Raw genomic sequence first — 26,592 nt, 5'->3', positions numbered from 1 at the left:
GCTAATCATGTAAATGTAATTAACTAGAAAGTCGGGGCACCACAGAAGAACGTTTATAGAGCTGTTATCTTCTGAATAAACTCTTAAAATACTTAGTAATATTTTACATCGATAGCAGTCAATCTAATCTTATTTTCAATCTCATCATGAAAGTTATAAATTCTTGGTTATCTTCACGAACCCTGGCTAACAAGTTGAATCAGCAATACAAAATTGGGTTTAATTATTTATTTACTAAATACCTAACTAATCACACAGAATTACAAATACACAGAATTCATATGATGTCATACAGAAAATGTCCTGGTGGACTGAGCCTGTATCATGGCTGGTTACACAAAGGAAAAGGGGGTTGGGCTTGAATGAAAGAGCGGGAAGATTTAGGAACACAGAAACAGCAGCTATGCTATCGTAAATACATTATCTTATGCATTCTAAATTACCGCCCATTTGGAAAAGGAAAATGCAATAAATATTTACTCTGAGCTGCGCTTCGGTAGATTGGTCGTAGATGCTGGCCGTGGTTGGCCAACAGATCTTCCTGTTGTGTAGTGGAAGAATGTCAATGGTGGTGGTATCTTCGTCTGGTTGTTAGACTGGATCCGTCGTCCGTCCTTTCCTAGCCCACGTTAGCAGCGGCTAACTCAACGGCTAGGAAGTATCACTTCTGTAGTGAATAAGCTCAAAGTTCATACCAGTTCATACCATAGCTCACGCCGAGGTTGGCTTAGTTCTGTTCTTGATATGGTTTAGTTAACATGTCTGTCCTTATAACGTCGAGGCTGCAGACCTCTCGTACTGGAACCCGGAATGTCTTTTCGTCAAAGACTTATATAGTGGAGAGGGGAAAGGAGGGGTTTCATCGTTTATAACCCCATGTCTCTTCACAGGGTTGGCCACTGATCGGCAGGGCACTTTCCCTATGAAAACCCAATTCTCTCATTTGGAAGCTAAAATTACATTTAATCTCCTAACAAACAATTTCAATATCAAACATTTCAATTGCATAACAATTCCATGTGACTCTGATAACTAGAGGGTGTATACTTTCTCCGGTACAGTTTATGTTGTCCTGCCATCAATCATAATGTCTCAGATAACAATGAACTGACATACATACTCATTACGTTATCAAGCATATTTCCAACTGGTTTTATTAACAAAAGATGGTTCCTTTCCCCATTTGTTTGATGTTCCCAGACTCTCTATATTTAACACAGGCTATTCCAGTCCTTCAGTAGGGTCAGAGAGAGAGGGGAAGGGAGAAGGTATTTATGGGGGGGTCATAAACCTTACCCACAGGCCAACGTCATGACAGTCCCCCCATGTTGGGTTCAATCTTGCGATTAACCTGCATGTTGTAAACCAACATAAAAATGAACGTGGGTTGTCCTGGTTGTAGATCATCGTTGTGGTCCCCATCTGGCGGTCGACCCGGGTAGGGTGTCTGCAAATGAAGAAGAAGTCCGCTCCAAGGCTGTGCAGCGGATGTCCAGTTGGTGGTTGCTATTGCAGTCCCCCCTCTGGTGGTCGACCCGGGTAGGGTCTCTGCAAATGAAGATGTCCGTTCCATGACTCGGCAGCGGATGTCCGGATTGGGATCGCCGTTCCGGACCCGTCGTCTGGTCGTCCAGACTGGAATATCTGGGCAGTAACTTAGGCAGAGGTTAACAATGCACACACACTCATGAAATATATAATTACATTTCCTCCCAAATGAGCGGCGTTGTGGCACTAACTGATGGTTGTATGGGGGAGTTGTTTATGGCTCTATCACTTTCTATGTGCCAAAGAAAATGAAACAAAATTAATGAAAGCATAAACAAAACAAAATAGTTATGCCACCTTAATCATCTAATTGGACTGTATTCTATCTACGTCCATGGTCTTGGCAAAATGACCCTATCATGGCATTGTCTAATGTCATATCTAGGACTTTCCTAATTTGCGGGGTGGCGCTTAGGGTACTATCCTAAGTTGACAACTATATGATAAGTCTACAGCTGTGAGGCACTAGTTTTGGGCAGTCTACAGGATGACCTATGGACTTCTGGTTAGAAAACTGGTGAGTGCTGTAGAGTCAAAGGCCTAGAAGTAAATGTTCAACTTTACTAAGGCTGGTATTTTGTTTGGACCCTTAAGTGATCCTAGCATAAATCCTAATTGGATGTTCCGTTGTGCATGTGCGTTTATGCTTACACAATCGCGCATGTCAAGGGAAGATAACCAAGTATCCTGGCAGATTACAACTTGTTCAGAATGAGTCTGACGTAGTCAGGTAATTTTCAGGTCAATGCCTGGAGGTCAGTCAGAATTGGTGTCAAGGGAGTCTGTAGTAGTTTTCTACAAGTCACGGTGTCTTCCACTATTGTAGTGGCGGTAGGTATGAAGTCTATTTCATAGCTATGTTATCCACGGAGGAGCTAACCTCACGACGGAAGTACTCTAAGTATTAGACCAGTCGTACGTGGTGTGATCATGGTTCATGACTTCTAATAACTTTTCTCCTGAACGGAGGGTTCTATTTATTAGTGGCATGTGTTAACCATTGGAGGAGTGCAATGGAGATTCCCTTCCCCGTGTTGCACTCTGAGTGACTCCTATGTCGCTATTATCAATAGCAATTTAACTTGTGAGGTTACTAATCCTCTTACTGAGTGTTGCTGGACTGACTGTGGTATTGGTACTGGTATTCAAGGGGTCCAGTTGTCCTACCGATTTATTCTGAAATATTATCTACCGGAACACATGATTGGAGCATATTACTAGTTGTATTGTAGTTGAACCTACACATGGCAAGGAATGATTATTGTTGCCATTTGTTTTGGAGGTGGACAAGTCCACTGGACTTCCTTTACGACCAGTGTGGTACACCTCAGTACTATCTTAGATGTGTTCTAAGATAATCCCCGTCTAGGGGCCTGTCTGCTCCTCACTGTTCTCATAGGGGAGTTTACAACTAGATTTGATTTATGCTCTGGCGGCCTCGTACGGTGTTGCCCGTTGCCTCGACTCCCCCACCGGCCTCGATGAGGCTCATCATGGGTCTGGGCTACTATTCCCCCCCTTTGTGTCTCGGGACCCCCCCACCAGCGGGTGGTGTTGGTGTCCGAGGCGCAAACGAAAAGGTCGGACCCTATGTACGAGTTGTCAGTGGCCGCGTTATTATGAGAATGGCTGTAACCTTTCAACCAAATCTCCTGGTGTTTGTGCTTCAACACCCTCAGTGGCTGTCGAGGTCTGTCAGTCACCACCGCGTCCGCGTGTGGCAACCTCTCCAGTACCTGCAAACTGAGACGAGGATATCGGTCTGTGATATCGCAAAGTGTTTCACCAGTGGGAGTCATCGGGTCAGTTGCTGGACTGACGCCATTAGTGTCATTGTAAGGGGTGACAGTCCCCAACAAAGCAGAAGGTGTATCATCGGAAGCAGAGTGTACTCTGCGCATCAATGTTTTTCTTGCTGAGACGGCCGCAGTGCTTGCGGAAGTGTCCGAAGGGCCAGAGAAGTTCATCTCAACTACCGTATTGCACGACTGCAAGAAGGAGGGAAGTTGCTCATTCACAGAGACAGCTGGCTCGAAATCATGAAAAGAATGGTCAATCAGATTGGCTGATGGAATGTGTCGAGATATCGTAATATCTCCTTGGATCGGATTCTGCACCAAGAGGTTTCTACACGTCTTTTTCCCAAGGGGTGCTTTTGACAGATACCCCTCGTGAAGGACTGCGTTGCAGCTAGCGTTAGGGGAAGACAGTGTGGTCAGTGGAGAAGGCACTGTGGCCTGTGACCATACCTGGTTGGTTTTCCAATCCATCAATGGGAGTAACCGATCCATCAAGTCTGCTCCAAGTAGCAGGGTTACAGTTTCGAGGCTGGTAACATACACAGGATGAACGAGCGATACGTCCTGGAAGTGTAGTTTCAGCATGACTCTCAATGTGAGAGGTAGTCTGAGTGACCCCTCGAAGTGTAGTGTCGCATCGTTCCACTTTTAACCAACGTTTAGTTGGCTTCAAAGCCCTTTTGAGCTCATCAAACAATGTTTGAGAGATGAGTGATATTGTCGCACCCGAATCAATTAGCGCCTGACAAGCTAAGCAGTCCTCCAGGACTGTTTCCAGGTATGGCCGTTTAGATTCGTGGTTCGTGGACATATTCCCCACAAAGTGGAGTGGTCGTTCGCAACGACGTGATGTGCCATGTCTGTTCAAGATGGAAGCAGATTGACTCTTCCGATTTTGAGTGGGCTTGGCTTTAACTAAGCGTTTGACCTTTACCTTCGCAACTTTTGTATCGGAGTCTATAGACCGAGCCCGGGGGCTTGTTTCTTGATCAAGCGGGCCCTGGATAGGGTCTTGAATGAGAGCGGGAGAAATTTGAACTTTAACGTCCTTGCTATGGGTGTTAATTCCTGCGGACCTGGTGTCCGGTAATTCCCCGTCTAGTCCTTGTGACTTATCTTTTACCCTTTTCTCAAATTGTTCTCGCTTTAGTTCTTCCCGTAGTGGGACTTCTGGAGAACATTGGTCTACGTTTTGATCGTCCATCAACCCTTTGTTACCCTTGTGTTCTGACACTTTGTGTGGGTTGGGTACAGGAACGTAGCGAACAGGTCGATTGTAGCGGTAGTCGTTTTGAAGGCGACGTACTTTACAGTTATTTCGACCGCGGCGGTTATTGGAATCATGGTTTCGTGGTAGAAACTGTTGTTGTGCGTCAGCTCTCGACGCTACAATACCTGATAATGCACCCTCTAACTGGAGTGAGTGCTCCTGGTCAAACTTCAAAACCGAGTGGTCAGGGCTCTTAGCGTTGCGAGCTTTTGATGCCTCAAAAGCTGTGCTTGCAAGCTCTCTGAGTTGTAAGATAGGCAAGCCAACGTGGGCTGCAGGGCCCAAGTAGGTAATGAAGGTGGGATACATGTTCGACAGAAACATTTGTTTGAATGGTAACAGCTCTTCCATTCCTGTTTCCGTGAGTAGGCCAAAGTAAGCTGAACGAAGCCTATGATAGAAAGCTTGTGGGTGTTCGTTTCGAGCTTGTTTGACCGTGTTAGCCAGTGAGCTATCGTGTTTGCGAGTCGCAGAACCACTGAATTCTAATTTCAAAGCTGTGGCAAGTTTAGCGTAGTCATTTAGCACGTGTTGCTGTTGTAGGCGAATGAACCTCGTCACGTGTCTATTCGACGTTCGCTTCAACAGGTAAACCCTGTCAGAACCCGTAGCGTTCGGGTAGCCACCCAACGCGTCCTCTATGTCAGCTAGGAACGTCTCAGTATCGTTTGGCTGACCTGGAACTGGGTCAAAGGTGGGGAAATTCTTGACGAGTTTGTCAAGGTATTCCGCGCCAAGCGGGCGGAGAGGGTTGGCTTCATCCTGTGGAGAAATTGGGGCCGAAAGGCCAAGAGGAGAAGCCGAGCTTTGGCTTTGTTGGCCAAGAGGAGAAGACTGAGGGACACATGATGGATGCAATGTCTGAAACCTATCGTCTTCACTCCTTTGAGTACCGGACTCCGGTTGCTTGGATGGGTAGTCATGCTGTAGAGCGTGACTATTCTGGATTTCCTCCAGATGGTACCTAAGGGTGGTCTTCTGCTGCATTGCAGAGTCCACTTGAGCGCTTAGAGTACCAATTTTGGACACGTGAGTGTCACACCTGCTCCTTTCGGTCTCAAACTTATCTGTCATGGTTTGCAGATAGAGGTCTCGAGTACGGAGCGAGAGCTTCAGTGATGAGATTTCCTCTGCTTGCTTAGAAATCAATATTTCCATCCTCATCACCTGAGTTCTCTCATCATTCAATTGGTCAGCAACTTCAATAAGTTCTGCTGATTTATCATCCAACTTTGTCACTGTGTTCATTAACTGATCGTCTTTGGTCTGCAGCGCTTTGAGGAGCACCGTGTTATTTTGAGTAACATTCAACAAAACAGCATGCATGTTGTCAAGTTGAGCGCTCCTGTTTGTAGATAACTCTTCAGATTTATCTAGTTTGGCGTGGACATCATCGTATTTAGTTTTAGCTAAATCGAGTTGTTCCTGTAGCCCATGATTTTGTTGAAGAGCTTGTGCTCGTTCATCGTCATAAGTATTTGCAATTACTTTTAATTGTTCCGATTTCAAACGCAGTTCCTCGACTAGCAGAATGTTTCCATTTCCTGCTTTTGTCAATAGTTGCTCAGTTCTCTCCACCTGTGCCCTTATGTTAGCCATGTCTTGCACGTGCTTCAGCTGTGCACTGTGGTATTGGATCGATGCCAACCTTTGATGGCGATACATAAGTGCTAAAGTGGAGAGAACCGTCACAAAGCCTGTGTTTGATGGTTGATTTTGGACAGCGTTCGCAATTTCGGCTGATTTTTCACTAATGGCATAATTAGGGTTGGTATCGCTGCTGAGGTCAGAGATCAATCCTTTTATGGGTGGAGGTTCACTAATTAGTGGAGTAGTGGTGACCACCTCCTTTGGTAGCTTGCACATTATTAGAAAAATTTAGAGGAAGAATGTAACTATTTTTTTTTTCAATGTTTGGGTTTGGAATTCATTGGAAGCTGCAAAGACAAGTTTAATCTATTTATAGATGTTGACGAACCATCAGTACTGTACCAGTAATGTGGAAGTTGGATGTGAATGAATTTGCAAAAGCAAATTGAATGAATTAATCAATGCCAATGATTAATCCTACCTGGGTAGGCTATCTGGGTATTAAACTTGAGTTAACCTGAGATTGCTTCATCCAGGTTAATCTGGGAAGTTTAAAAGTGTCTCATTTGATTGCAAGAACATTAAGGTATGTTCAACAATTTAACTTATTAAATTGAATGAGATGATAATCCGTGCCATCTCCAGTGATTGGATATCATAAGTGTAAACAGTAGATTAAATGTTGGGAACACTTCCCACTATGGTACACTTCTTCCTTGGGCCGAAGCCACATGGGATTCCCGCTGGGGCGGGACTTCTGTCAGTACTGGATTACTGAATGGGTTTTGCAAAAACCAAATTTTACTGATTGATCAATTTGAATGATAAATCAAACCTGTATAGGCTATTTGGGATTTAAACTTTAATTAACCTGAGAGGTTTATTCATCTAGGTTAATGTGGAAAAAAAAGATTACAATGTCTCATTTAGAAAACTCATCAATTTGGATAAAAAAAATTTAAAAGATCCACTTGAGAATGTAAATCTGGCAATTTCACTTATTAGTTCAACTGAATAAGACATCGATATCCGTCTGGATATCATGAGTAACGACTTGAGTGTCACCTGACTAATTATTTGAAGGAAAGTACTGGTGACTCTCATAGGGGAGTCTGCTGGCACACGTTGAAATCAACGGAAGTACCCAGGGCAGGACTTTCGTTCCGCAAGTCGGATGAATTACAATGTGGCACAAACAAAATGGCTGTTTTCCCTTTTGTTAGTTTAGCATCTCGAGCAAGCTAATGCTACATGATGCCTGAGAAATGCTCACATAGGATTCCCTTGGCAAGGGAAAGGTTTTACTTATAACGTATTATGTTCAAAACCTTTTCGGCGATATTTGACGATGTTTTAACCGGAACTCGCGGTAAACAACAAAATGCACCGTGGTCTCCTCGCATCGAAACGCGAGAGACAGACAAAGAGATACTTATAAACTGGTCAAGCTAATCTCTCCTAAATTTCAATCGGCTGGGTCTTTGTCCTCGCTCGAGAAATTAATAATGACCTAGCCAACACGCGTCTGAAACGCGCGAGGCAGAAATAGCCCAGCGTTTGGCCAAACGCGCTATTTATCAGATAGCTTTATCAGCCCTCATACAGAACTGTATAGGGTATGCTACCCACTGACTACCTCAGAGCACAACACTGAGGCGATTCTCCAGAGCACACACGCACCAATAATTCCGATCTACAATTCCCATAATGTATATAATCAACTTGGTATATTATGTAATCTGTTTTTCAATTTTATATAGGCTGAATCAAAATGAAAGCTTCATCCTATTTTAGATTCCTCGCACGGGGGCTCCATAAATTTCTGTTCAGACCCTTTTCGGATCATTGAACAATGTTAAATTCTTAGGAGGCAGAGTATACTCTGGGCTAACAGTGGAGAAGGCACTGTAAATTGGGTTTAATTATTTATTTACTAAATACCTAACTAATCACACAGAATTACAAATACACAGAATTCATATGATGTCATACAGAAAATGTCCTGGTGGACTGAGCCTGTATCATGGCTGGTTACACAAAGGAAAAGGGGGTTGGGCTTGAATGAAAGAGCGGGAAGATTTAGGAACACAGAAACAGCAGCTATGCTATCGTAAATACATTATCTTATGCATTCTAAATTACCGCCCATTTGGAAAAGGAAAATGCAATAAATATTTACTCTGAGCTGCGCTTCGGTAGATTGGTCGTAGATGCTGGCCGTGGTTGGCCAACAGATCTTCCTGTTGTGTAGTGGAAGAATGTCAATGGTGGTGGTATCTTCGTCTGGTTGTTAGACTGGATCCGTCGTCCGTCCTTTCCTAGCCCACGTTAGCAGCGGCTAACTCAACGGCTAGGAAGTATCACTTCTGTAGTGAATAAGCTCAAAGTTCATACCAGTTCATACCATAGCTCACGCCGAGGTTGGCTTAGTTCTGTTCTTGATATGGTTTAGTTAACATGTCTGTCCTTATAACGTCGAGGCTGCAGACCTCTCGTACTGGAACCCGGAATGTCTTTTCGTCAAAGACTTATATAGTGGAGAGGGGAAAGGAGGGGTTTCATCGTTTATAACCCCATGTCTCTTCACAGGGTTGGCCACTGATCGGCAGGGCACTTTCCCTATGAAAACCCAATTCTCTCATTTGGAAGCTAAAATTACATTTAATCTCCTAACAAACAATTTCAATATCAAACATTTCAATTGCATAACAATTCCATGTGACTCTGATAACTAGAGGGTGTATACTTTCTCCGGTACAGTTTATGTTGTCCTGCCATCAATCATAATGTCTCAGATAACAATGAACTGACATACATACTCATTACGTTATCAAGCATATTTCCAACTGGTTTTATTAACAAAAGATGGTTCCTTTCCCCATTTGTTTGATGTTCCCAGACTCTCTATATTTAACACAGGCTATTCCAGTCCTTCAGTAGGGTCAGAGAGAGAGGGGAAGGGAGAAGGTATTTATGGGGGGGTCATAAACCTTACCCACAGGCCAACGTCATGACATGGCCAAAGGAGGAATTGGCTTTGGGGGTGACCAGAGAGATATACCTGCTGGAGTGCGTGCTACAGGTGGGTGCTGCCATGGTGACCAGTGAGCTGAGATAAGGGGGGACTTTACCTAGCAGGGTCTTGTAGATGACCTGGAGCCAGTGGGTTTGGCGACGAGTATGAAGCGAGGGCCAGCCAACGAGAGCGTACAGGTCGCAGTGGTGGGTATTATATGGGGCTTTGGTGACAAAACGGATGGCACTGTGATAGACTGCATCCAGTTTATTGAGTAGGGTATTGGAGGCTATTTTGTAAATGACATCGCCGAAGTTGGGGATGGGTAGGATGGTCAGTTTTACGAGGGTATGTTTGGCAGCATGAGTGAAGGATGCTTTGTTGCGAAATAGGAAGCCAATACTAGATTAAACCTGTTTGGGCTAGAGGGCAGTATTTTCACTTTTGGATGAAAAGCGTGCCCATAGTAAACGGCCTAATACTCGGGCCCAGAGTCAAATATGTGCATATTATATGCATATTATGTGCACTCAATACGGCCCGGGGGCAGCATTGAGTAGTTTGGATGAATGAGGTGCCCAAATTAAACTGCCTACTACTCGGGCTCAGAATGTAGGATATGCATATTATTAGTAGATTTGGATAGAAAACACTCTGAAGTTTCCAATACTGTTTGAATGATGTCGGTGAGTATAACAGAACTCATATGGCAGGCAAAAACCTGAGAAAAATACAACCAGGAAATGAAAATATGGTGCCTGTAGTTTTTTCAGGTCCTTGCCTTTCTAACACACAGTGAGTTAGGGTTCAAGGCTTCGACTAGATGTCAACAGTCTTTAGAAAGTTGTTTGAGGCTTTTGCAGTAAACACAGACCGAACGAGAAGGCTGAGAAGTAGGTGACTCAGAAAATCACATGCGTTCATTGCGCGCATTCACGTGAGAAGGGACCTGTGTTCCAAAATGTTTTTCAAGACAATGCAACCGTCCAGTTGTAATATTATTGAAGTTTGAAGTTAAAATGGCCCTAAAGATTGATGCTATACAACGTTTGACATGTTTGAACGAACGTAAATATAACTTTTTTTAAACTTTTCGTCGTGACATTTTCCTTGTGCGTCCTACATTTTGAGTAGCTTACTGAATGCGCAAACAACATGGAGTTATCTGGACATAAATTATGAACTTTATCAAACAAAACAACATTTATTGTGGACCTGGGATCCCTGGAAGAGCCTTCTGATGAAGATTATTAAAGGTAAGTGAATATTTCTAATGCTATTTATGCATTTAGATGACTCCAAAATGGCGGGTATCTGTAATTGCCTGATGTTTGTTTCTGAGCGCAGTACTCAGATTATTGCAAAGTGTGCTTTCCCAGTAAAGTTATTTTAAAATCTGACACAGCATTTGCATCCAGGAGTAGTCTATCTATAATTCTTTAAATAATTGTATTTTGTCAATGTTTATGATGAGTATTTTTGTAAATTGATGTGCACATTCACCGGCGGTTTTGGTGGGAATACATTTCGTGAACATCACGCGCCATCACATAAACATCACATAAAATGCTGTTTTTGGATATAATATGAACTTTATCGAACAAAACATACATGTATTGTGTAACATAATGTCCTAGGAGTGTCATCTGATGAAGATCGTCAAAGGTTAGTGCTTCATTTAGCTGTGTTTTGGGTTTTATTGACACATTATTTTTGTCTATGTACTCTCCTAACATAATCTAATGTTTTGCTTTCGCTGTAAAGCCTTTTTGAAATTGGACAATGTGGTTACATCAAGGAGAAGTGTATCTTTAAAATGGTGTAAAATAGTTGTATGTTTGAGAAAGTTGAATTATGACATTTTGATGTTGAATTTGCCGCCCTGATATTTCACTGGCTGTGTTCCGCAGCTGGGACGCTAGCGTCTCATGTAGCCCATAGAAGTTAACCTTTCTGGGGCCCGGGGGCAGTAGTTTGGATGAATGAGGTGCCCAAATTAAACTGCCTACTACTCGGGCTCAGAACGTAGGATATGCATATTATTAGTAGGTTTGGATAGAAACCACTCTGAAGTTTCTAAAACTGTTTGAATGATGTCTGTGAGTACAACAGAACTCATATGGCAGGCAAAAACCTGAGAAAAAATCCAACCAGGAAGTGGATTTCAGTTTTTCAAGACTGGGCCTATTCAGTATACAGTGACTTAGGGTTCAATTTGCACTTCCTGGTTAGCGTCCCACGTAGCCCATAGAAGTTAAGGAGAGGTGCATCTTTAAAATGGTGTAAAATAGTTGTATGTTTGAGAAATTTGAATTATGACATTTTGTTGTTTTGAATTTGCCGCCCTGATATTTCACTGGCTGGCGTCCCACGTAGCTCATAGAAGTTAATCACTAACCTTTGATTATCTTCATCAGATGACACTCATAGGACTTCATGTTACACAATACATGTATGTTTTGCTCGATAAAGTTCGTATTTATATCCAAAAACCCCATTTTACATTGGCGTGTAATGTTCAGAAATGTTTTGCCTCCCAAAACGTCCGGTGAATGAGCACATCAATTTACAGAAATACTCATCATAAACATTGATAAAATATACAACTGTTATTCAAAGAATTATAGATACACTTCTCCTTAATGCAACCGCTGTGTCAGATTTCAAAAAAGCTTTACGGCGAAAGCACACTTTGCAATAATCTGAGTACAGCGCTCAGACACCAAACCAAGCCATACAGATACCCGCCATGTTGTGGAGTCAACATAAGTCAGAAATAGCATTATAAATATTCACTTACCTTTGATGATCTTCATCGGAATGCACTCCCAGGAATCCCAGTTCCACAATAAATGTTGTTTTTTATCGATAAAGTTCATCTTTATGTCCAAATACCTCCATTTTGTTCAAAACACTGAAGTTTCAAAAACTGTTTGAATGATGTCTGTGAGTATAACAGAACTCATATGGCAGGCAAAAACCTGAGAAAAAATCCAACCAGGAAGTGGGAAATCTGAGGTTTGTAGTTTTTCAAGTGATTGCCTCTCCAATATACAGTGTCTGTGGGGTCATATTGCACTTCCTAAGGCTTCCACTAGATGTCAACAGTCTTTAGAATGTTGTTTCAGGCTTCTACTGTGAATGAGGAGAGAATAAGAGCTAATTGAGTCAGGTGTCTGGAAAATTGGCATGAGCTCAATCATGCGTGCGGCCGTGAGAGCGAGCTGCCTTTCCTTTCAATTCTAAAGACAAAGGAATTGTCCGGTTGGAATACTATTGAATATTTATGATAAAAACATCCTAAAGATTGATTCTACACATCGGTTGACATGTTTCTACGAACTGTAATGTAACTATTTTGACTTTTCTTCTGGACTTAACTCGCGCGCTTAGTGAATTTGGAGTGCTGGACTAAACGCGCAAACTAATTATATGCATATTCTAGCTTTTGGGCCTGAGTAGCAGCCATTTTACTTTGGGCACGCTTTTCATCCAAGCTACTCAATATTGCCCCCCTTTCCCAGAGAATTTTTAAGACGGTTTGCTTGTGTGTGAATGGGTTGAGCTAGCAGGTAATCCTTGATAGTTCACTAGGGCTGGGTTTGATTCCTTCTGTTTTAAAAGCATTTCCTGGATGTGGTCTTCAAAGGTTCTCAACATTGTAAAAGGAAGCTTCCCTACCAAATGAAAGCATGAAAGCTCGCAGATGAGCCAAACATTCCCGCTTCTCTCTTCCGAGCGGTTTTCCGATGATGACATGTGTTCTAACCACGGGAACTGACAATCAAACAAACATCAAAGGTCCCGCCAGGCAGGCGATGGAAGGAGAGACGAGCTGGAAAGAGATGAGGGAAGGAAAGAAGGGATTAACACACTTCCTTAATTGGGCAAAATTTAAAAAAGGGAAACACCATTTGACTCCATCCTCAGTCCAGACCATCGCATGCGAAGGCATCTGGGCCACATTCCACGTCAACGAGCCTCTCAAACTCAACACTCTGATTGGACAGCCTCTCATGATCTAACATTTTGAATAGACAGATCCTTTGTGGATAAAGCACAGAGATATATGTATATATTTTATATATAGTGTATGTAAGAGTCAGGGGGGAGTGTAGGGTCTATATGATATTAATAGATTTTAGCGTGGAGCCTGACCTAGTTACAGGCATGTGTGTGAATGGCTCCAGTGCCGCTGTACACTGTGCTGACGACGCTACAACGTGATTTTTGATGTGTAGCATTGTGTTCTACAGTACACGCGATGTTCGCTATAGGCCATTTGAATGTCTCAGTGCTATACACTGTGCTGGCTATACTCTGTCTGCTATAAGCTGTTCACTGAGGAACTTGAATGACTTTGATTGCTGCCTACAGATGAGACAAAAAGTTGGTGGTCCCTTTATTTTCCATTTCTAACTAGTGATTCAGACACATTTGACAAGCTACTTTTTGACACAGAAAATGTTGCTGGAGTGAAAAAACGAATAATTGATTGATCAGTTGAGTAATTGATTGATTGATTGTTTGATTGGGTGTTTGGTTGGCTGGTTGATTGATATGAATGGTTGATTGATTGATTGATTAGTGAGTGATTGATATGAATGGGTGATGTTGACATTTTCTGTAGGATGTAAGAAGCAACAGTTGGACTCCATCTCCAGTGTCTCCTCCATGTTCTGTGTGATGTAGGATGTAAGAAGCAACAGTTGGACTCCATTTCCAGTGTCTCCTCCATGTTCTGTGTGATGTAGGATGTAAGAAGCAACAGTTGGACTCCATCTCCAGTGTCTCCTCCATGTTCTGTGTGATGTAGGATGTAAGAAGCAACAGTTGGACTCCATCTCCAGTGTCTCCTCCATGTTCTGTGTGATGTAGGATGTAAGAAGCAACAGTTGGACTCCATCTCCAGTGTCTCCTCCATGTTCTGTGTGATGTAGGATATAAGAAGCGACAGTTGGACTCCATCTCCAGTGTTTCCTCCATGTTCTGTGTGATGTAGGATGTAAGAAGCAACAGTTGGACTCCATCTCCATCTCCAGTGTCTCCTCCATGTTCTGTGTGATGTAGGATGTAAGAAGCAACAGTTGGACTCCATCTCCATCTCCAGTGTCTCCTCCATGTTCTGTGTGATGTAGGATGTAAGAAGCAACAGTTGGACTCCATCTCCATCTCCAGTGTCTCCTCCATGTTCTGTGTGATGTAGGATGTAAGAAGCAACAGTTGGACTCCATCTCCATCTCCAGTGTCTCCTCCATGTTCTGTGTGATGTAGGATGTAAGTAGCTACAGTTGTACTTGTTTATTCATCACACCACCTGTATGTGGTGTTGACTGAGCTGTGTTCCGTACCATCGTGTTGGATGTTGTTTTTCTGTTTACTCTAAAGCCCTGTGTGATGTCTGTTCAAAATCTTGCACATAGCACTTCCTATGAGATTTGTATGTAAGGTATGTTTGCTGAGTGTATCTCCTCACTTGTCTTTCAGCTCAATATGCTTTCACGGGATAGTTCACGGGATATTTCACGAGATAGTTCACGGGAAAGTTCACTGGAACTCATCAAGATAATTGTTATATATGACATAGTCTGCTAGTTGATGAATGAGTCGTTGTCTTAGAGGGAAGAAGGGAGAAGGGGGAAGATAAGAGGATATACTGTAGGTGGACGAGGGGAGAGATAGAGGAGGATAGATGATGGAATGAACTATGAACTATAACTACTGCCAATGACTGGAACGAACTACAAAAATCTCTGAAACTGGAAACACTTATCTCCCTCACTAGCTTTAAGCACCAGCTGTCAGAGCAGCTCACAGATCACCGCACCTGTACATAGCCCATCTATAAATAGCCCAAACAACTACCTCTTCCCCTACTGTATTTGTTTATTTTGCTCCTTTGCACCCCAGTATTTCTACTTTGCACACTCATCTACTGTCAAATCGACCATTCCAGTGTTTTAATTGCTATATTGTATTTACTTCGCCACCATGGCCTATTTATTGCCTTTACCTCCCTTATCTCACCTCATTTGCTCACATTGTATATAGACTTATTTTCTACTGTATGTTTGTTTTACTCCATGTGTAACTCTGTGTTGTTATATGTGTCGGACTGCTTTGCTTTATCTTGGCCAGGCCGCAGTTGTAAATGAGAACTTGTTCTCAACTTGCCTACCTGGTTAAATAAAGGTGAAATAAAAATAAATAAAAAATAAATAAATAAAATAAAGATGGCGAGAGAGGAAAACGGGGATGTGGATGGACAGACTGACATAGTAACACACATCTGGTCAGCATAATGCCAACACACACACACGTTAAGGCTTAAATGATCAGAATGCTTTGCCAGCTCACACTGATACACAGAGAGAGAGAGAGAGAGAGAGAGAGAGACCCTTGACAAAACTCACCTGGTCACAGACCACTGTCCTTGTCTATCAGTGTATCAGTGTTTTGTTGCTTGGCATGTTTTGGGTTTTCTGTGGACCCCAGGAAGAGTAGCTGCTGCTTCTGCAAAAACGAATGGAGATCCAAATAAACAAACAAACAATAATCTCTCTCTCTTTGTGTCCTGTGATTCAATGCCTCACTCTTTTTCCTTTCCAGTTCCATCCCTCATTCATTTCCCTCTCCCTCCCCCTCTCTCTAGGACAATTCCAATTATTGTAACATAAGCATGTGTAAGGTGGGTCCTCTATTCATCCCCTCTTCCCCCACTCTCTCTCTCTCGCTCTCTCTCTCTCCCCTCCATCTATCTCACTCCCTGTTCTCTCTCCATCGGGCCCCTTCCTCACTGGAACAGGGCCAGGGATTGTGACATAAGGCTTTGGTTCCTCCAGGGGGACTGGGACTAGGGTCCTCAGTGAACCTCTCTGCCTGGCTGTTCACTTCTCTCTCCTCTTTCTCCCTCTCTCTCTATATCTTTCTCCCTCTCTCACGCGTGCGCACACGCACACTTTCTCTCTCTATGGGACCGTAACATATTTTTGTTGGTCCTCCCTGCCTCCCTGCCTGACTGCCCCTTCAATGTCTTGTGGGACTTGACCCTCTCTCCATCTCTAGCACACACAGGACACACTGAACTCACAGTTACCTTGCTGCATGAATATTCACACACAAACACACACACACACCACATACACACTCAGGCAATCATATGCACTCAGAAACACACCATTGCCATAATATTTATGAAGTAGATATGAACATAAACACACACACACACACACACACACACACACACACACACACACACACACACACACACACACCACACACCACCACAAACTAGTGGAGAAAAACACAGTATAAATTGTAGAACACTCTGCAAGGTTTATGGCCTTCATGAGTAAGCCGTCCCAAATGCCGAGGTCCTTTTAGTTGGTTGACTATGGCTGGTCTCTTGGGAGTGATAATGTGTGTTGAAGTGTGTTTAAGTCATGTGTTTAAGTCATATAAATCAATAGAGAATACATCTTTGTATCTGTGCCATTATAGCATATGTGACAGCATGGGCAGCGCCATTGCTGCAATCTCCATTTTGAAGTAGTCCATTTTCTTCTTCACGATTGGCTGATCCCACCTGATGACCTGGTTGGACATGACTGCAACAGGGTCACCAGGAGGGATCAGCCAATGAAGTTGGAAGTCCCACCCAGTTGACTACATTAAAATGTTGGAAGCCCTCAATGGTGCTTCCCTTGTCAATACAGACTTTTGTCCACTAGAGGCCTCTTTCATTCTCTATGGTTTAAGTGTGTCTGTGTACAGCTAAGTTGCCTAAGATTGACTTCGAAATTGGACATCCATCCATGTCCCGAGGAGGTTGGGAGATGCCTTCAAAACCTGCCACTAGGGGCAACGTTGAGCGTATTTACCATCTTGCAGGCTTGGGTTTTGCCAGGGCGGTGTGAAGGGGGATGGTGGATGGGCGTAAGCCGTGAGCTCAAGATCCGATGGTCACGTGATCAATCCCAGTGCTAGACATTTGTTTAGAATTTTGTGGGTTTTATCCCTATCCCAAACCTTAACCCCTAACTTAACCATTCGGAATGACTAGTTTTAACCCTATTCCAAACCTTAACCCTTAATTTAGCCACGGAGGAGACGCAACAGGAGGAGCAACACAGGGTGTCAAAAACACCACGAAATTTGACATTACTGGCAACTTAGAAAGACGTTTGGAGAAACATGGATAAACTTCAGAATCTGAAGTCAAATTGGTCAGACCGTGAGTGTGTATTTAGGTGTGTGTGTTAAAGTGTGTGTGTATGTGCATGCGTTTGTTTGTGCGTGTACGTGTGTGCGTGTGTGTGAACGTGTGTGCATGCATGCATGCATGTGTGTGTGTGTGTGTGTGTGTGTGTGCATGTGTCAGCACACAAATCTGATATTTTTTCCTGGAAAACTGTGCTCTCCAGAGTCACTGAATTACCCATCATCCCTCAGTCAGCCATGGACTGATGGGATTACTTTTGGGCAGATGGGTGGGCCACACACACACACACACACACACACACACACACACACACACACACACACACACACACACACACACACACACACACACAACACACACACACACACCACACAAATATCAATTCCTAGTGGGCCGGAAGTCTAGCTAACTCCCTTTCATCCCAAGCAGTCCTATGAACAACAAACAACAAAAGTGGAGCTTTACTATTCACCAGGCAGACCTGAAAATGGGCACTAACTAATGACCCTGGTTGCTGAGAGGTGTGTGTGTGTGTGTGTGTCTGGGAGCGAGGAGAATGTAAATCTACTACATTACAATGCCCTCTATCACCAGCCCTGCATTCTCACCAATCAGGATCCTGCACTGTTGCTTCTCACCAATCAGGGCCCTGCAATGTCACTTCTCATCAATCAGGGCCTTGTACTATCACAGGGCAGAACTGTTAAACTTGAGTTGCGACAGGATTAGACTGAACTGGACCAGACTGGATTAAGCAAGACTGGACAATATTAGTCTAGCCTACTAGATTAGACTAGAATAGACAGGGCTTGACTGAGGCTAGGACTGATTGTCTGGCTCTGCTACACTGCAACTATGGAAGTCTAAGTGTGAACATGTATTATTAAGGCATAATTATGAGGCGGGTCGCTGTGTCAGCCAGTCAATCAGAGCTTTTCATTAGGTCCCCTGCCACTGCTGGAGGCTGGAGGCATGTCACACACACATGCACACACTCACACACGCGCACGCACACATACATACATAAATAAACAATCCACCCATGTCACTGAAATAAGAACAAAATTCCAAAAATGAATACCGAAGTGAGTAAGTTCTGACTTTTTCTCTCTCCCTCTTTCTCTCTCTCCTTTTTTTCTCTCTCTGACTAATTCTCTCACTGCCTCTTTCTCTCTCTCCCTCTTTCCCTCTTTCCCTCTCTCCCTCTTTCCATCTTCCCCTTTCCATCTCTTCCCCTTTCTCTCTCTGCCTCTTTCTCTCTCTGCCTCTTGTCTCTCGCTCCCTCTTTCCATTTCTCCCTCTTTTCCTCTCTCCATCTTTCTATCTTTCCCTCTTTCTTCTTCCTCCTCTCCATAAAATGTTCTCTCTCTGAGAGTCAATTTAATTCAAATGAGACTGATTGGATTTTAATGGAATTAAAAGGAGGAGAAGTGAGTGAAGGAAAGAGGAGGCGAGAGTGAAGGGGAGAGAATGAGAAAGCGAAGGGGAGAAGTAGAGAGAATGGAGGGGAGAGGAGGAGAGAGGGAAAGAAAGGGGAGGGAAGAGGAGAGAGATGGTGGAAATAGAAGGAGATGGTATTAGGGAGGTGCCAGGGGAGGGAAGGGAGGGAAGAGGGGAATGGAAAGAGGTCAGAGAGAAACAGGAAGTAGTCCTCAAATAAATCAAATCAAATTTTACCGTGAAATGCTTACTTACAAGCCCTTAACCAACAATGCAGTTTTAAGAAGATAGAGTTAAGAAAATATTAACTAAATAAACTAAAGTAAAATATTAAAAAGTAACACAATAAAACAACAATAACGAGGCTGTATACAAGGAACTTGTACCACACTGCCAGGTCTCTGACCTCCTCCCTATAGACTATCTCATCGTTGTCTGTGATCAGGCCTACCACTGTCATCAGCAAATTTAAAAATGTTTGAGTCATGCTTGGCCACTATTGCACTATGGTGTTGAACGCTGAATGCTGAACTGTAGTCAATGAACAGCATTCTCACATAGGTGTTCCTTTTGTCCAGGTGGGACAGGGCAGTGTGGAGTGCGATTGAGATTACGTCATCGGTGGATCTGTTGGGGTGGTATGCGAATTGGAGTGGGTCTAGGGTTTCTGGGATGATGGTGTTGATGTGAGCCATGACCAGCTTTTCAAACCACTTCATGGCTACTGACGTGAGTGCTACGGGGCAGAATTAATTTAGTCAGGTTACCTTCGCATTCATGGACACAGGGACTTTGGTGGTCTGCTTGAAATATGTAGGTATCACAGACTCGGTCAGGGAGAGGATGAAAATATCAGTGAAGACAGTTGCCAGTTGGTCCACGCATGCTCTGAGTACATGTCCTGGTAATCCGTCTGGCCCCGCGGCCTTGTGAATGTTGACATGTTTAAAGGTCTTACTCACATCGGCTATGGAGAGCATGATCACACAGTTGTCCGGAACAGCTGGTGCTCTCATGCATGCTTCAGTGTTGCTTTCATTGAAGCGAGCATAAAAGGCATTTAGTTCATCTGGTAGGCTTGCGTCACTGGGCAGCTCGCGGCTGTGTTTCCCTTTGTAATCTGTAATAGTTTGCAAGCCCTGCCACATCTGACGAGCGTCAGAGTCGGTGTAGTAGGATTCAATCTTAGTCCTGTATTGAAGCTTTGCCTGTTTGATGGCTTGTCTGAGGGCATTGCGGGATTTCTTATAAGTATATGGATTAGTGTACTGCTCCTTGAAATCGGCAACTCTAGCCTTTAGCTCGGTGTGGATGTTGCCTGTAATCCATGACTTCTGGTTGGGGTATGTACATACGGTCACTGTGGAGACGACATCGTCGATGTACTCATTAATGAAGCCGGTGACTGAGGTGGTATACTCCTCAATACCATCGGAAGAATCCCGGGAACATATTCTAGTCTGTGCTGCAAAACAGTCCTGTAGCGTAGCATCCGTGTCACCTGACCACTTCCATATTGAGTGAGTCACGTGTACTTCCTGCTTTATCTTCTGCTTGTAAGCAGGAATCGAGAGGATATAATTATGGTCAGACATGCCAAATGGAGGGCGAGGGACATGTGACATGCTGGTAGAAATTAGGTCAAACAGATTTAAGTTTGCCTGCATTAAAGTTCCTGGCCACTAGTAGCTCCGCTTTTGGATGAGCATTTTCTTGTTTGCTAATGGTCTTATACAGATCGTTTAGTGCGGCCTTAGTACCAGCATTAGTTTGAGATGGTAAATAGACGTCTACAAAAAATGTAGATGAAAGCTCTCTCGGTAGATAGTATGGTCTACAGCTTATCAGTAGGTGCTCTACCTCAGGTAAGAAATACCTCAGGACTTTAATATTTAACATTGCACACCAGCTGTTATTGACAAATAGATACACACCACCACTCCTCGTCTTACCGGACGTAGCTGTCCTGTTCTGCTGATGCACGGAAAACCCAGCTAACTGTATATTATCAGTGTCATCGTTCAGCCACGACTCAGTGAAACATAAGATTTTACAGTTTTTAATGTCCTGTTGGTAGGATAGTCTCGAACGGAGCTCATCCGGTTTATTCTTCAGTGATTACACGATGGCCAATAGAACAGATGGTAAAGGCGGGTTACCCACTCGCCGACAAATTCTCACAAGGCACCCAGATCTGCGCCCCCTGTATCTATGTCTTTTCTTCATGCGAATGAATAGATTATTAGAGACTCAAGACTGGATTACTATATCTCTATCTTGTATCTATCTATCTCTCTCCCACCTCTCTCTCTCTCTCTCTCTCCCTCCCTCATCTCTCCCTCCCCCCCCTCTCTCTCTCTCTCTCCCTCTCTCCCTCTCCTCTCTCCCTCCCTCCCTCCCTCCTCTCTCTCTCTCTCTCTCTCTCTCCCACACTCACCTCTCTCTCGCCCTCCCCTCTCTCTCACACTCCCCTCTCTCTGTCCCTCTCTCTCACACCCCTCTCTCTCCCTCCCTCATCTCTCTCTCTCCCTCCCCATTCTCTCTCACACCCCTCTATTTCTCCCTCTCTCATCTCTCTCTCTCCCTCCCCATTCTCTCTCACACCCCTCTATTTTCTCCCTCTCCCATATTTCTCTCCCTCTCCTCTCTCGCTCTTTTCCCCTCCCTGTTTTCTCTCTCCCCGTCTCTCTCACTCCCTCGTCGTTTTGCATGGATGTTGTTTATGACCCCAATGTCGCCAGGCGTTATAAGTTAATAGACCAATAAAAAATATAGTTTCAAACCTCTTCCAACAGCTAGTTTTCAGGTTACATAATCACTTGCATTAGGCTTCTCCAATTAGGTCCCTCACTCAGACCACTCCCAGTGGGGTGCATTTTGTTTTTAATGTGCCCCTCTACTGGACAGATGTGCAGATCTCATTCAAATTGGATGTTCTGGTGCCGCTCGGATGTTTAGAGTTGATTTAGGACCTAGTAGCTGAGAAATGTAACTGTTGTTAATGATTGTGTTTTTGGATTTAGCGTAGTTTTGTGAATTTTAGCATGTATTTGTGCATGTGTAGTTTTAAATGTGTATATTGTATGTCAATGTGCATTGTGTATACAGGGCTCACCTGTAACATAGACGCTGAGAGTCGAGAAGCAGGTGCAGGTGGTAAGTTTAATACAACAAAGAACATGGAACGAGATCACATAGAAGTAGCGTCAAGTAGCGACAAGAAACACAGAACAAATACTGCCTGGGAAATGAACGTAAAGGAGTGCCACATAAATGGGAGTTAAAGAGTAAAGTAATGGAGTCCAGGGGTGCCTCATGATGAACGTAATGATGAACATTGCACGTAATGATTGATGCCAGGTGTGCGTAATGATGTTTGCCAGGTCCGGTGGTTAGTAAACTGGCGACGTCGAACGCCGGAGGTGAGGAATGGGAGTAGATGTGACATCACCTGGAAATGAGACCCTCGGTCTCAATGTTGAATCCCTGTTAAAATAAAGCCTAAATAAATAAATAGACAGTCCTAGTTAATAAATTATTACCTGAGAAATTGCTTTTTGCTAAGAAGGTTTTTTTAATTTCATTTTTGTGGACCATTTTCATTGAAATAAAGTAAGAATAAGGTCCTTAACTGTTACCCAAGAAATTATTAGATATTGAGATAAAACAGTTGCATTGGCATTTTAACCCTTATTACAGGATTTGAAATTCCATTACAGTGGCTATTTCTGAATATGCTGTGTTTTTATTTGTATTATTTTACCTTTATTTAACTAGGCAAGTCAGTTAACTGCCTTGTTCAGGGGCAAAAAGACAGACTTTTACCTTGTCAGCTCAGGGATTCAATCTTGCAGCCTTTCAGTTACAAGTCCAACGCACCACTAGGCTACCTGCCGCCCGTGCCTGTGTAAGGAGCATCATTATATACATGACAATGTTGGGTTATCGTTCGCCAGTGAAGAGCCATCCCAAGACACTTCCATCCCTGATGACACAGGTCCTGCAGCAGACTGGTCCACTCAAAAGGAGGCTCACGATGATAACCCACCAAGCCTTGCTAGTACTCTAGTCGCCTCCCACTTCCCTAGCGGCTACCCTCCTCTGTCCCCAGACTTCCAGCTTCATCGAAGGTTACCATCCATCATAAAGTGGTAAGAAACATCCAGTCTCTTCCCCTCAGGACAAGGGGACCACAAAAAAGACAAAGAAAATATATTATAAAAAAATTGCCCTAAATTAGTATTATTAAATAGAAAGGTAATTAACAACTGTATACAAGCAAAATGTTACAGGTCTTTTCTTAATAGTATTGGTGGTCAAGGGATTGTCTGTAACGACCAATAAATGTACATTTTTATGTTTGAAATGTGTGCCTTCTATTATGACATATGAATTTTAAGAATATTGTCAAGTTATGAATTTCATTAATTATTATATTATATTATATTATATTGTAATTATTTAACCCGGACGACGCTGGGCTGGGCCAATTGTGTGTCGCCCTATGGGACTCCCAATCACAGTCGGTTGTGATACAGCCTGGAATCGAACCAGATGCAGTGTCATAGACTGCTGTGCCACTTGGGAGGCCATATAGAAATATTATAATAAAACTTAAACAAGCAATGTTGGGTTACTCTATATGTCTTTAGTTAATGTTTTACCCATTTGAGGTGAAATATGTAGAAATAACTTCATGGATCTGTCCGCCTAGTTAATTGAGCAGCAACAGTTGAGTTGGAGTCAGAGGATCAGTGTGTTACAGAGTAGTATATCTAACTGTATAACTGAATCTAATTCCTATTCTCCTAACCAAATCATACATTTTGCTACAGTTATACTAAATCCATTAAACTGGATAAGCGAATAACAGAATAAGTGAATGAACTTTACAACCACATCAGGATTTCTCCACACTTTACCATTCTCCCAACAACTGATTTAATGTTCACACTTAATGAAGCCCCCTGATTGGAGCTAATGCTGTTACTTCACCCTATTAGAGGCCCTATTCAGAACCATGCACAGGTCTGTTCATCTCTCTCTCTCACTCCCTGCCTGTCGGCCTGCCTGTCGGCCTGCCTGTCGCTCGGCCTGCCTGTCGCTCGGCCTGCCTGTCGCTCGGCCTGCCTGTCGCTCGGCCTGCCTGTCGCTCGGCCTGCCTGTCGGCCTGCCTGTCGGCCTGCCTGTCGCTCGGCCTGCCTGTCGGCCTGCCTGACGCTGTCGGCCTGCCTGTGGGTCTCACTAGCATGTACTCTGCCCCACGCAGACTACTGCAAGGAGTTTGACCATGACCTGACCTGGGAAAACTCTGGATTTAATTTCTTCTCCATTTCCATGGTGTATTGTAATATCTTGACAGATACATATGACTTGCTGTGTTTATTCTCCCCTCACTGGCTCACTGTAAAGATGGTGTAGTGTTTCTGAGGTGGAATATATTTACTCTAGTACAAATAAATTCCAAAATAAATAACACTGCCATATATTGTTCCAATAAAACCACCCGGCAACAAGCTGTCACAGTCTCGCTGCAGAATTAGACGTTTCACCACATTTTTCCAAACGTCAAATGGTGAAGTTGCTCCAAACGTCAAATTTAAATGGTTAAGAGTTACGATTTTGGATAGGGTTAAAATTTTAAACTTAGGCACTCATTCCAAATGGTTAAGGTTTTGGATTGAGTTAAAACAAAACCATTTAAACTGAGTGTCTGCCCAGCCAGGTCACCCGTGACACAAGTCAGTATTTGATGTTCATCGATGTCTGATGACACCGGGAGATGATGTGGAAACTGGCCACTAGGGGCAGCAGTGAGCGCTGTTACCTTCAAGTTGGTTTCGGTTTTGCTAGGGTGTTGTGGATGGGTGTAAGCATCTGCCTCTGGCTGAGCCTATCTGGTTAAGCATATCCCAAACCTTAACCCTTACCTTAAGCATCTGCCTCTGATTCCAAAGATTGCATGTTTGAGTGATATGAAGTTGCTTTAGAGATTTTTATTTAAAGCCTATCCCAAACCTTAACCCTTACCTGAGAGTTTTCCAAACTTGGTCCTTGGGACCCAAGGGGTGCAGAATCGTTTTTTGACTTAGCACTACACAGCTCATTAAAATAATCAAAGCTTGACGATGAGTTCATTTTTTGAATCAACTGTGTAGTGCTAGCGCTAAAAGCTAAATGTGCACACCTCGGGGTCCCGAGGACCGAGTTTGGGAAACGCTGCTACCTTAAAAATTCGGAGTCAATGCCTAAGCGATATTTTTGACAAACATGTAAGAACGTCTTATTCTGACCTGAGACAGTGAGAGCTAGTTGTCTCTGACACTGGGATCGAACTTTCTGATCCAGAGTAATGGGATTACAAAGCAAAAGCCAAGCCTACTTTACGTTAATAGCACTCACTGTTACCCCCAGTTGCCCCTAGTTAACCCTAGTTGCCCTAGTGGCCGGTTTTGAAGGCATTTCCCAACATCCTCAGGACATGGATAGACATCCAATTTCAGAGTCACTCAACCGCAGCAAGCGATCTGCCTGTGTGTGCATGTGTGTGTGTGAATGCATGCGTGTGTGTATTACGTGTGTGTGTGCATAAGTGCGCATGTATGCGTGTGCATGTTCGTATTTGAGTGTGTCTGTGTGTGTGTGTGTGTGTGTGTGTGTGTGTGCCTCCGTGCATGTCCGTTCTCCCAGTGTGCCTGCACCATGAGCATCCCTTCCTGCCTAAATTTCAGTGTGTTTGTTTTACTTCTGACAGAAGTGTCTCATTACAGACGGCACAGGAGTTTGGCCATGCAGGACCCAAGAATCACCCTGGTCTGTATGCATTGATATCAGCTGCCTGATACACAAGGGCCTCTCAATTTACAGCAGGTAATGATGTTGACTCAAGTCCCCTCTGTATGTATGCAGGCTGCACACCACTTCTGACTACACACACACACACACACACACACACACACACACACACATACATACATACATACATACATACATACATACATACATACATACATACATACATACACACACACACACACACACACACACACACACACACACACACACACACACACACACACACACACACACACACACACACATACATACATACATACATACATACATACACACACACACACACACACACACACACACACACACACACACACACACACACACACACACACACACACACACACACACACATACATACATACATACATACATACATACATACATACATACATACATACATACATACATACATACATACATACATACACACACACATACACACACACACACACATACATACATACATACATACATACATACATACATACATACATACATACATACATACATACTCTCACAAACACACTACTTCTTCTACTAGCCTGGTGAAGGGTCTGTGTTTGTGGATAATACCAAAGTGATGAATTACATTTGATTATGAACACAGTGGATAATTTAATTAATGAGCTGCCACTACTAATTGGAGGGTAATATGTAATTGCATTAATTTAACCCTCTCAGTCCCGAGACCCCAGCAAAATTCCGGCTTTTCATTAATCTGCATGTCCAGCCCTTATACTTAGCCTCACAATGAAGTGTTTTATCATGTTCTTTTCAGGACAACCAGGGCTACAAGTACAACACAACGCTATTTGATATAAACAGTTGCGTTCATCAGTTTTATTGATAAATG

The sequence above is a fragment of the Salmo trutta genome, chromosome 36, assembly GCF_901001165.1.
Source record: "Salmo trutta chromosome 36, fSalTru1.1, whole genome shotgun sequence".
Lineage (NCBI taxonomy): Eukaryota > Metazoa > Chordata > Actinopteri > Salmoniformes > Salmonidae > Salmo > Salmo trutta.
This window is presented reverse-complemented; position numbering follows the sequence as displayed.